This window comes from Spinacia oleracea, chromosome 3 (assembly GCF_020520425.1).
Source record: "Spinacia oleracea cultivar Varoflay chromosome 3, BTI_SOV_V1, whole genome shotgun sequence".
Taxonomy (NCBI): domain Eukaryota; kingdom Viridiplantae; phylum Streptophyta; class Magnoliopsida; order Caryophyllales; family Amaranthaceae; genus Spinacia; species Spinacia oleracea.
In genome coordinates this window covers 31,443,840-31,454,028 of record NC_079489.1, presented here as the reverse complement: position 1 = coordinate 31,454,028, position 10,189 = coordinate 31,443,840, and the positions used below count along the sequence as shown (strand labels likewise).

The following is a 10,189-nucleotide window of genomic DNA, read 5'->3' as shown; positions in this document are numbered from 1 at the left end:
TACTTCCTCCAACTAGGTGTATCATTCTCACAATGCATATCACTGAACTTATGCTTAAGCTCTATATAAGGTGTACTATAGGGTAAACAATATACAATCATCTCAGGCATAACATCAATTTTCCTCAAATGTGGCAATTCTTAAGCGTCCCAAAATAGTTGTATGCAAGCTCAATCTTCTTCACATACACATATGGAGTCTCACTATCAAGGTTCTCTAACTATCCTAGATTGGAAAACTTTGAAGGCAATATTCTTAAGTCCTAAAAACACACACTTAAGAGTCTCACTAATCGTGTTCCCAACAAAATTCAACCCCCAAGGATACAATAAATAGTTCGTGGAGCCAGACAATTTCAATGCACAAGTATATGCTCAACATGAAATATGATGCAAATAATCACATAAAGCAAGATAAAACATTGTCAGAACATATACATGGCAATTAATAAATCACATTATCATATAAAATGCATACTTAAACTAATATGCCCTTCTTAATCTACCCATTCCTCACTTGGAAGTAATATTAATTTTCGAAATTAATTAAGAAATAACTCCTAACTTAGTTGAAATTATTAAAATTAAAATCGAAAATTAATAAGAATTATTAATTAATTAAATAAACTAATTTCGGAATTTTTTTAAAAAAAAAAGAATCCGAAAATTAAATTAAATAAAAATATATAAATTCGAAAAATATTCGAATAAATAAATAAATAAAATAAATTCGGATATTTAAATAAGAGAAAGTCCGAAGATAATAAAAATAATTCGAATTTAATTCGAAAATTTCGAATAAAAAAAAGAATTCGGAAAAATTAATTAAATTAAATAATAATCCAAACTTTTCAACTCATTTCAACGACACAAAATAATTGGTATTTGACCTTTAAAATATTGAGTACTCAAAATAATACGTTTTGACTTTAGGAAAATAATATTTCAAAATCCTAAAGTTCCGCAAATACCACTTTGTAGTATGAATTACTACAAAGAAGCATTAATCTCCGATTACCACTTTGTAGTATTGCTTACTACAAAGAAGGAATGAAACTAAGCTCTAGTATACCACTTTGTAACACCCTAATAATTCCTTGCTTTTATAAAACCATTTTCCAACATAAAATAAAGGAATTACTAAAGTATTACCGCCAAAGTGATAACGGTTAAGGCTATTACCAGAATTACGCAGCGGAATTAAATGTCAACTAACTTTTAAAAAACATAATTAATGAAATATTGAGGCCTCCTACAATTTGGAACCACAATGGCCCAAAACCCAAAACATAAATAGTTTCAAACATTTCAAACATAACTAAAGTATTATTAAATAGTTCAAAATACGAAAACATGCAACTCTCTCGATCATCCCAAGCCACATGATTCCGATCTACCAACCTGCTATTTTATTCTACTCCCCATCAATGCAAGTGCAAATGATAGATCATCATAGGGTCATTAAGGCAAAGGCCATGATCAAAACACACAAAGCACGTAGTCAGCAAAAGCTGAGTACTTACAAGCATAGGGTGAATGAAACTAAAACATGCATCACTCCCTAAGTACTAATCAACATGCAAAAGCAATATAATAATAAACAATCAATCATGAATACAAGACTCGACTCTTGACTCACAATTTAATTAGAATAAGCTTCGAACGGGCCAAAAGAATAATCCACAAAGGGAAAAGGTGATGGGAGCCAACCATACACCAAATATATAATAATAAAATCGGGCCATACCGACGGAATTCCTGCGCATAATATAAATGAAACAACGTCTTGTATCATTAGTAGGAGTACGAGCTTTCCGGCAAGACTCCCCCCATTGTTCATACTCAAGGTATATACGTTCCAAGAGTTTTGAAGCTTGTTCTGGTTGCACTTTACGTTTATTAATATTTTATAAAAGGCGAACTCAAGACTCACCAACATGCACACATACAATTAATAAACAACAACCAAAACAATCTTATTTTAAATGCTTTAGGACTTGTGATCAACAAGGCAAGACACTTGTGATATTACTACCATGTTCCTCCTCACCAAAGTGAGATTCCACATCATGCCCATTAACATGAGGGTTGTGCCCTTGCACAACAAATCCTAATTCATTTCATATAATATTCCCAACTGAACCCTACATGTGCGGTGGCTTACGTGAGCTAACCCTTCACATGTGGTAAAATAAATAGTACAACGAAGTACGAATAATTGGCTCAAAGTATGCTAGACATCCCGTACAATAGCATACAAATAAATAATCCATCCCTTGCATGTGAAACAAACCATACATGCATAAATATTGAACAACATTATTGACAATGAAATCCATACTCATAATAATCCCAACATGCTTGTTCAATCAACAAATCAATAATTCCAACAATAATAATTCACATGATCGTCCACCAAATCAACTATGAATTCACCAAGTTCACGTAATACAATTCACATCCATAAACAATCATGTAATGTCCCTTGACAATTAATGTGGTCGCCCTAGACTTGTACGTACCTTGAATACCTAAGTACGGGGGCCACTGTGCGAATCACAACATACTAGAAATCAACTCCTATAAACACAATGGAGAAACTTAATTATTATCCATGTTTACTAAATTTCCAGCAACTTTGTTTAGTTTTAAAACACTTGAATTAATTAGAACTTAATCGTTCATTAATAAAATAATAGTCTCAATCAATCATTTAAAACCCTAACATGAAATTAATTTATTTTCATGTATAAAACCATTAAAAGTCGACGTTTTAAGTCTTTACAATATTCTGAAAAATATAATTGATTATCATAATTAAATTCATCATCTAATTATGCTAATCAATCGCCCATAAGGCTTAGATTAAAACTCCAATCATAGTTTTTAATTAAAACCATTAAAACTAATAAAAACTAAAGCTTTAATATATACTTCAAATCTGAAAATTATAATATTTCAATTCAAAACATTCTTCAATAATTCAAACATCCAAATCCTCAAAATTCGGTGTTCATAACCGATCCCAGCATTTTAATTAATCAAAACCAATAATAACAATATAATTTAAATACGGAATTGAAATAGAATAGGCAAGGAAGAAGAGAATTATACCAATCCGGCCTATAGCACGGTACAATCACGAATTGAATGTGATTGCTCGAAAAAGGATTGAAAATATACGGAGTATGATACACACAACACACGGTTGTGTGTGTGTGTGTGTGTTGCGTGCGGTGCAAGCACAAAGGCAGGGGCGGCAGCACGGCTAGGCAGCGAGCACGAGTGAGAGAGAGTGTGCGAGTATGTGTGGCTGTGTTGAGGGCAACAAGCAGCAACAAAGAGTGAGGGGCGTCGAGTGCTCGGGGCTGGGCACGACGCAAGGGAAGCCAGAGAAAAGGGGAAAGTGAAAAACTGCAGCAGGAATTTAGAATGCGCATAACGTTTAATCTACAATTCGGAATTGATCGATTCTTGAGGAAAAGTTCAAGAACTTTTCGAGATCTACAACTTTGAAGAAGAAATTTTTTTCTGAAAACGAATGGAAGTAGGAGAAAAACGGCCAAACATAAGTTTGATGAAAGAAAGAAGAATTTAGGGTTAGGGTTTTATTTTTAGGTTTAATGAATAATAAGGAGCGATTTTGAGGGTGAACACCTATATTTATAGGCTTAGGAAACTCAAAGATGGGCTAGGCTTTAGGATTCCCTTTCGGGCTTCATTAAACATAAGATGGGCTTGTTTAATTTGTTTGGACTTGAACTCGAAATTGAATTGGGCTAGATTTATTAAAAATCGTTTTACTTTTTAAACCCAATTAAATTCCCAACATTAAATAATAAATTCGTTTAATATTCTAATTAAATAAAATATATTTAAATAACATTTAAATGCGTTTTAAATTCTCAAAATCATAAAAATACTTTATAATATAATAAAATATATTTATAAAATACAGAAAAATACGAGGTATTACAACTCATTGCAGCGACACTAGCATGTTGGGTGGATTGGGAAGATGCGATCTGTATATTATCTAGCTTGTGATGTAGGGCAGTTAGCTGAGCAGTAAGCTGTTAAATAGAATTCATCTCATGCTTAACACCCCGGTCGGCAAAACCTCTAGGATTCCCATATTGGGCACTATGGATGACCATCTCCTCAATCACTTCTAAAGCTCTAGGCACCTCCAGTTGCATAAATCTCCCACTGGCAGCTGAATCCAAAAGACACCTAGACTCATTACCCAGACCATTATAGAACTGCTGAACCAGGAACCAGTCATCCAAACCATGATGCGGGCACTGTCTCTGCAAATCCTTGAATCTCTCCCAAACTTCAAACAAACTCTCATCTGCTTGTTGAGAGATACCTAATATCTGACCCCTCAGACGAGTTGTCTTCTCAGGTGGGAAATATTTAACATAGAACGCAAGGGCCAAGGAATTCCAATCGGTGATTTTCATAGCTGCGCGGTTGAGACTGTTAATCCATAGCTTGGCCTTCCCACTCAATGAAAATGGAAAGAGTATCTTCATAGTCTTCTCCGGTGTTAAATTCTTCTGCTTAATGGTGACACAATAATGAATGAAATACTGAATATGGAGATTAGGATCTTCACCCTTTTCCCCACCGAATTGGTGTCTCTCGATCATGTTTATCAGCTGGGGTTCGATCTTGAAATTCTCGACCGCAATGGAAGGCATGATTGCCTTGGGAAGCATATACAGACTTGGTTTAGAATAGTCTGTAAGCATGGGCACAAGTGGGGGTGGCGGTGGTGGTGCTTGGTCACCCATCTCTGAATCTGTTTGGAATAGATTGCTAATCAGATAGTCGGATTCAGAGTCAGAATAGTCTCTCAACTGTTCAACGAATCTACGCCGTCTACGAAAGGTCCGTTCAGGTTCAGGATCGAACGAAGTCAGATCGCTGGTATGGATAGTCCTGGGCATAAACAAGCAAAAACTAGAAAACAGTCGTGAGATCCGATCTCAAGGAACGGGAGTCCCTTGAGAAGTAACAAACAATAATCTAGAAAAACAATTAATAACAGAAAATAAAACCGTTTCCCCGGCAACGACGCCAAAATTTGACATGCTAAATCGCACTCCTATCAAAGATAAACCTAACGTTCACCAACTAAAAATATAGCAAGGGAAGCAGGGATCGTATCCACAGGGAAACAATGTTCTTTCTACTATTAATCGACAATTCTAGACCATTGGGAAACAAGAATTGGATTGGTTTGTATATTAAACTAAAGAAAATAATCAAATCGGAAAATAACAATATTAAAGGAATCTAGGGCAGCGGTTCACCATAAATGCAGATCGGCATTGGACAACGGACAGAAACAATCAATTAACAATCATAACTAGGAAAACATGCATCTCTCGAATCTTATGGATTCCTTAGGATAGAACAACTAGCGGGCTCTCGCTACGTACTAGAAATAATTCCTATCTAATAGCCACAGACCAAAAAAACATCAGATTTATACCTCTCGGCGCATAATCTAAGGTTAATCAAACTCAAATCAAAATAGTCCGGCCGAACAGAATTGATGAGCAATAATAATAAGCTATAGAAATTACAATCAATCAATCAATTAATCAAGTCCACATATAATCCCAATCATGCATTCATGGATCCCCTAAACCCTAGAAATTAAACTACTCACTCATGATAATAAATAACAACGCAATTAACATAATGGAAAACATTGTTAAAGCAATGAATTAAATTAGAACAAGAAATAATACCGAATTAAAGGACAATGGAATAATAAAGCTTGAATCTTTGATTAAAATTAAAACTAAGTGTTTCGAGAAAATAAAGAGGACTAAAATAAACTAAGTAATTTTTTTTAGACTAGAATAATGGATGTCACTAAAAATATAAGGGGCTAGTATTTATAGTTTGCCCAAAATAGAGCCCAAAATCGGAAATACAAACTCGCGAAATACGCTGGAGGTTGGCGTCGCCCGATCGGGCGATGTGCTCGATAGTCGGCCCGATCGGGCGAAATTCCGCCCGATCGGGCGGTTGCAAAATGCCCAGAACAGCGCCCAGAATGACCGCCCGATCGGGCGCGTGTTGAAACTGCACGATCCTCTATCTTCAAAATGTCATATCTCCTTCGTTATTCGTCGGAATTAGGCGAGTGACCACTTGTTGGAAAGCTATTGAAGTCTAGAATCCAACCCAATTAGAATTACATTATTTGGAGTTGTAGAATTTGAGTTATGCTTAAAATAGTGGACTATAGTCATTTTTGTACTTCCTTCGTTATTCGCTTTGCTTCAAAACTCTTCAAACTTAATGTTTGTGCTCTCGAAAGTACATAATCTCTTGTATTGATTCAAATGAGTAGGAAATGCACAAAAATATGCTAATTCCTACAATGATGAACCTGAAACTACAAACACACTACAAGGAGCACATTAGTACTAAAAATCGCTCCGAATAGCTCATTTGAGATCAAAAAGTACTAAGGGACGGGGGTAAAAACTCTATATAAAACACACATATCAGTGACATGCTTGCATACGGGATTAATGGAGAGTTCACTAGTTAAGATTTATTTTTCAAAGTTGGTTTCATTTGTGAGTTCAGATTTTAGTATTTAAATGTCAAGGGTTTATCAAATATATACTATTATTATTTCGGCTATTATTATTCAATAAAGAAAAGTATTTGAGTTATTCCGCTGCATTAGTTGAGTTAATTAGCCTTTAACGTAATCACGTGGCAGTAATACTCCTAAATTTCTCTCCATGTTGGTTTTATTCAAATAAATGTTGGTTTTAAAAAGAGAGAAATTTGGGGGTGTTACAATATGTGATCACTTGGCTTTAAGTCAAATTTAGGGAGCCTAAACCGGTTGTCAAATTTAGCACGATTTCCAACGTAAATCAGCACTAGGAAAGACCAGCATCTACGTGGCATGCGCTAGAAATGGATGGCGCCTGCATGCCAGCGCTAGAAATTTGTGGCAGTGGTAGGTTTTCGTTGCACGATTTCTAGATCCTTCGATTTAATTCCGAATTTCTATCTTTTTACGATTTTAGCTCTTGTAAAAGACTTGTTGGAATATAATTTTATCAAACTATAAATTTATCTTGTTCAGGTTTCGTATTTACCAGCTACTATGCTTGGCATTTACTAATTATGGAAATTACTCCCTTCGTCCCTTAATACTCGCCCCGATTTGACAAACACAGGGTTTTAGGCAATTTAATTGACTTATTAATTTAATAGATGGTAGTTGGTAGTGGGGTATTTTTTATTTTATTTTTAAATATAGTTAGATGAAAATGTGTCAAATAAAGGGGTTGGGATGGGGGGTTTTGAATTTTTTATTGCTTTTTTAGGAAGTAAGAATATATGTGGCCATATGGGTCCACGGTTAAGTGAGATAAATGATATAATTTTAGTAAAAGTATTGTCATTTATAGAAACGACTTATAAGGAAAGCGGGGTGAGTATTAAGGGAAAGAGGGAGTACTATAACTAGAACTTTTGCTCCGGGCGATCTTTCTAGTCAGTTGCTGGGATGCTCGTTTGCTTAATCAGGAGCGCGTTGTTGACAAGTGGCTTATAGTTTCATCATCGAACTTTCCGCTACGGGACGAGGGTCAAATGTAGGTGTCTACAGTTAACCCCCACTTTGATTAATTCGGTTTGGTTAAGAAGATGATCAAGGTATTGTCATACGAGGTGTGCCTGAGAATCTAGCCTTGAATGGACACATTCTGATGCGAGGGTCTCACGAGCCCCCAAGTGATAACATTCGACTGAAGGGTCAAAACTTGGAATATCAGTATATCACCATTTCCCCTCACGAGTCATTGACGATTTGTTGACCTGAACTGTACCTTGTCGCAAAGTCATTGAAGGTGTTTAGATGGTGGATGAAACTTTATGGAAACTTGGGAGGATAAGGCCTTTTGAAAACTTGGAAGGACATAGCCTTTTGAAACTTGGGTGGACAGAGCCTTTGCAAATTTGGGAGGACAGGGCCTTTTGAAAACTTGGGTTAACTGGGCCTTTTCAAAACTTGGGTTGACAGAGCCTATGACATCTTTTTAAAGAGGAATGAATAAACCTCAAAATCGAGACATTTTTACAACGAGAAGAGGAATGATGAAACCCCCTAAGACATTTTTACAACAAGAAGAGGAATGGCTAAACCCCCTAAATTTAGACATTTTCTGAAGAGAAATGAAAAAACTCTAAGATATTTTTACAACGAGAAGAGGAATGGATAAACCCCCTAAATTTAGACATTTTACGAAGAGAAATGAAAAAAAAAACTCTAAGACATTTTTACAACGAGAAGAGGAATAGCTAAACCCCCGAAAACATTTTCTCAAAAAGAAATGAAAAACTCCAACTTACACATTATTTTTAGAAAGATACGGAAACTCTACTTAAAAATATTTTCACTGATAAAAAAAGAATTTTTATTATTTTTATTTTTAAAATCAAATTAAAAAACTACCTTTTTGATTTTTTTAATTCTAATTTTTTTTTCGAAAAGCAGATAATTTTCTCACGAAGGGGAGTGATCGTGGTTAACAGTTATTTGCAGAGTAAAGTGGGCACGTGCCCCGCGAACCTTTTCTCAGCGAACCTGGAAGCGCTAGAAATATCTAGTGCATGCCTGGCCAACGTAAGAAAAATCTAGCGCTTGACAGGTAAGCACTAGATTTTTCTAGTGCATGTCGTCTTTATATTCGCGAATTTGGGCAGTTTGCTGCCGTTTTTGTCGAGCTTCTTCGCGATTTCCTTCATTTTCTCTTAACTATTCTTGCTCGTTTTTGCTCGGAACTTGTTGATTTGTTCACGAATCTTGATACCAAGTCATCCTTAATCACTAATACGTAAGTAATTTCGTATTTGCTTATGTATTTTTCTTGATTTGAGTTATCTTTGTTCGAATTTTCATGCTCAAATCGATTTGGAGCTTTTCGATTAAGGCCTATTTTTTGCAACTGAATGCTTGGAAATGACGTTTGTAACATGTATAAGTTCTTAGACATATTAATTCCTGCAAGTAAGTTGATTTTGCATCAAGTAGAGCTTACTTTAGGGAACCCCCAAGTACACCTACGAATTTGAACTGGGACGAAGTGTAGATGTTCTTGGCTTGTTTCTTGCAGTATAAATAGTCTATAGATGATAGAAAATGTATGGATTTGTCGTTTGGAGTTGTTTGTGCTGAATTTTGCATGTACGGTCATACTACCATTTTAGAAGTATGTTCATACTTAGGGAACAAACCTGCTTCACTCCATTGAGTAGAATAAATTTGTTATGAATTTATTTACTTTGAAAATCAGAATAGAATGTGCTATTCATATGGTTAAGGTAGTGTGCCTTAATATTTTCGTTTTTTTGCGAGAATAACATGTCGGACAGTTCTGAGCATTCTAAGGAGGGCGTCGTGATGTAGCCTAGTGGGCGTGATGTGAACCCGCAGATCGTACATCGGCGTGTGCGTACAGGTGTAGACACCTACATTTGACCCCTTGTCCCGTGTCCGAAGGTTCAGTGATGAAACAAAACATCCACTTGTCAAACGTATTCCTAATCAAGCAACAAACGTTCTAAGACTGACTGACTCTTTCCCAAACCCATATTCCTATTTATAGCAATTTCTATTTATAGTAGCTGCCATTCTAAGTATCTGCTAAATATAGTAAACCGTCCAATATAAATTAACGGGCAAAGTTGCACTCCAACTCAACCCCTAAAAGAGATTGAAAAGGAGAATTTTAGTTGCATTCCAATTAAACTCCTAAAAGAGATAGAAAAACAATAAATATAATTTTAGATGCATTTCAACTAAAAAAGATTGAAAAAACAGAGTTTTAGTTGGGAAAAACTCGAAATAAGGATGAAAAACGTAAAGAAGAGTTTTAATCCGGAAATAAAACCGGATTAATCTGGATAAAACGCGTGGAAAATAAAAGTGCGCAAGAATATTCTTGCGCACAAGGCCAATCACGACAATTTACTCACGCCAACTTCCACGCGTAAGAAATATCTCGCGCCCTAATTTCAGTCCAACTCAAATACAAATTCTAAAGTAAATCTGACGCATGAAACTGTGCGCGAAAAATCATTCACGCACATGTATTGTGCGCGAGAATTTTCTCGCACACATAAGTTTTTTAGCAGTT

General features: G+C 35.5%; 1 non-coding gene across 1 annotated transcript; it reads left to right on the top strand.

Moving 5' to 3' along the window:
• The first annotated feature begins 4,286 nt into the window (after positions 1–4,286).
• On the top strand, positions 4,287–4,393 carry LOC130470901 (small nucleolar RNA R71). The gene has a single exon (XR_008931617.1). It is a non-coding gene; the product is annotated as a small nucleolar RNA R71 (small nucleolar RNA).
• The last annotated feature ends 5,796 nt before the right edge of the window (positions 4,394–10,189 follow it).